This window comes from Echinops telfairi, unplaced genomic scaffold (genome assembly GCF_000313985.2).
Source record: "Echinops telfairi isolate 266 unplaced genomic scaffold, ASM31398v2 ScPeMD7_22;HRSCAF=79, whole genome shotgun sequence".
Classification (NCBI taxonomy): Eukaryota; Metazoa; Chordata; class Mammalia; order Afrosoricida; family Tenrecidae; genus Echinops; species Echinops telfairi.
In genome coordinates this window covers 17,525,534-17,528,501 of record NW_022103919.1, presented here as the reverse complement: position 1 = coordinate 17,528,501, position 2,968 = coordinate 17,525,534, and the positions used below count along the sequence as shown (strand labels likewise).

Genomic DNA, 2,968 nt, shown 5'->3' with positions numbered 1-2,968 from the left:
AAAAATGGACAATTTATAAGGAAGACCAATGAAGTATCAATGCATTTGAATTGTGGTGCTGGAGAATAATGAAAATAACACGGCCTGCGAAAAGGACAAATGGATCTGTATTGGAAAAAGTCAGGCCAGGGTACTCCTTAGAGGCTAGGATAGAGAGATTTCATCCTACCTACTTTGGACAAATTGTCAGGAGAGACTAGTCCCTGGAGAAGGCTATCATGCTTGGTAAAGTAGAGGGGCGACAAAAAAGAGGAAGATCCTGCAAGGAGGTGGATTGACAATGTGGTTGCAACAATGGGCTCAAGTGTGGGAACAATTCTGAAGCTGGCACAGGATTGGGCAGTGTTTCAGTGTACTGTACTTTGGGTTGCTAAGAGTTAGAACCAACTCATAGGCAGCTAGCAACAACAAAAAGTGAAAGAAAGTGCCAACAGAGGCCATATATTATACAATTCCATTCATATTAAATGCCCAGAATAGGCAACACCACAGAGACAAAAAATTAATGATTTTACTTAGAGTTGGGGCAATAGGATTAGAGGAGGGATTTTTGTTTTTGTTATGAAAATATTCTAAATTGACTGTGGTAATGTTTGTGTAAACACTAAAAACAATTAAACTGCTCAACTTTCAATGAGTGGATTATATGGCATGTAAATTACATCTTATAAAGCAGTTAAAAATTTATAACAAAACACAATTTTTTAATAAGTAGATTTAACCTTGCCTGTATCTATGCATCATGGTCACAGTATAAGAATTCACTCTAGGAGGGCAGATAACAAAGAGAGTATATAATGGGAGAGAAGTCTTTATTTTTTTTCATCCATCAGGTAGAGGTCAAACTGGGAGGTGGGGAGGGCAGATGCCTCTTCAAGGACAAGGTGGACTAGTCCAGACCTAACAACCTTCTGACCTTGTGGGCTAGTCTTGGTTGAGTCCCAGAAGATCTACGGGTCCAGGGTGAACAGTGAGAGGGGTCAGAAGTGGAAGGCTTCTGTGGAAGAGCAGAGGAGGGTCAACAGAGGCCATGAGAAGGCCAGAATCCAAGATCAGACTGTCTTCGTGGAAGCTATGTTTCTTGGCTGGAGGAGTTTCTACTAGCCCCTCAATATCCACTAGGTCACGGTTGGTGTCAGAGTCATTCAGGGCACTAAGGGCCTTCTGCTTCTTTAATTCGGGACCCCGGCTCTCAGGGACAATGGAGCTGCTGGGTGGAGGGGCTGCTGTAGGAGGCACCAAAACACCAGATGCCACCTTCTTGGGCCCTTTCTTGAGGGACTTGGCTGGAACGGGGAATGCCAGTCTTCATATACCTTGAGTTTCACGGTGGCCTTTATGTGAGTTACTTTAATGGCACAGTTGAGGTGATTGAGATCATCCCCAAATCACTTCCTGGCAGCCTTCAGCATCTCTATTTCCTTTTCTGTCCACTTCGTACCCACGGGAGAAGAGTCAGTCAAGGGATGCGGTTGCAGTGTCAACTCCAAGCTTCGTGAACACAATGCCTGCCCCAGACTCCAACCTTGGTGGACATTAACGTCATGGCCCCATGCATCACCTCACAGAAACGCCGCTGCCTAACAAAATGGGACCATAGTGAACTGGACAACCCCACCCCTCGGTCGCCGAGCAGTACACAGTATGTCACCGAGAATATATTTTAACCACTCTATCACTGAGATCTTGTAGTCTTCTATAAGTCATGAATAATGACACCCTAATTTTCCTCTAAATTTTCTTTATTTTGTTACACACAGCAAAACATGCACCTATTCAATAGTTTCTACAAGTACAATTTCATGATATTGATTACTCTGAGCTGTCCAGGCTGACTGCGTTTCTAAGTGGTCCCTCCTCATTAACATTTTAATTTGGCATATTCCTTCACTCATGAAATATCCTGGCCTTCCACAAATTTCTAAATTAATGGAAACAAAAGCACACAAAGTAATCCTGGACAATAAGATAGCAATATGAATAAGACTAATTCCCTTCTCTTGATCCAATATTTGCTGAATGTGGTAGTTACATAATCTGATGGTAATTGGGACTTGAGAGGCTTACGAGTGAAGGGATGGAGTCTAGTCTGTCAATCAGGTCATAGCCCATGAGGCCTTTGTGTGGGTATGGTCTTCTCCTGAGGCTTCTGGAAACTCTTGTATTTCTTCCTTGGAGGCAAGAGACACTCTGCTCACTCCCGAGAGACTCTCTACTGACAAGACACATGGGCCTATGCTGATGGCAGCGAGACTCCTGGAACTGGAGGAGCCATGTGCAGACCCCTGCCAACACTGAGATGCTTACAATGCCACAGAATCTACAAGACTGACCTGTGATCTTCCTGCAGTTGGCGTCATTGCATGTGTTTCCTGAGTCTGGAGAGGACTTTATAGACTGGTATCTGACGTATGGGCTAATATCGGACTTATGGGCTTGATCTGGACTGGGCTGGGATGTTTTCTCAATATTCAATTGCTCTTATATATAAACCTCTTTCTCATACATGTGTGCTTATGAATTTGTTTCTCTAGTCTACCTAGTCTAGACTTCTCTAGTCTTAATTTTTTTTCCTCCCGTCTGCAGGCGCTTCTAGCGCTTTATAGTTCTCTCTGGGATAGACAGTACACGGCCCACGCCGCCGTCTGCCCGCATCATTGGCACCTTGGACATGGCCCCAGGCCCAACCCATACCCTGGGTCCCGCCCCCTCCGGCTCAGCACCTGGAACAGCTCTCAGCCCCAGCTCTCCCCCCTCCCCCCAGAAACAAATAAATTAAAAAGGCAGGGGACACTAGGGATAAGGAAGAGAGGCGCTCCTCCCCCAGAGATCTTACTCCCACCCGTCTAGACTTCTCTAGTCTAGACAACACATTGAACGTAAAAAGTTTTTTTGCTTGTGCTGCTACATTGCATTTAATCTCAAAATATGAGTTTTACCATATACTTAATATTATGTTTTTTAAATT

The 2,968-nt window shown here is 44.3% G+C and overlaps 1 pseudogene; it reads right to left on the bottom strand.

Moving 5' to 3' along the window:
• Positions 1-924: 924 nt before the first annotated feature.
• Positions 925-2,673, bottom strand: LOC105979603 (annotated as a pseudogene).
• Between the last annotated feature and the right edge of the window lie 295 nt (positions 2,674-2,968).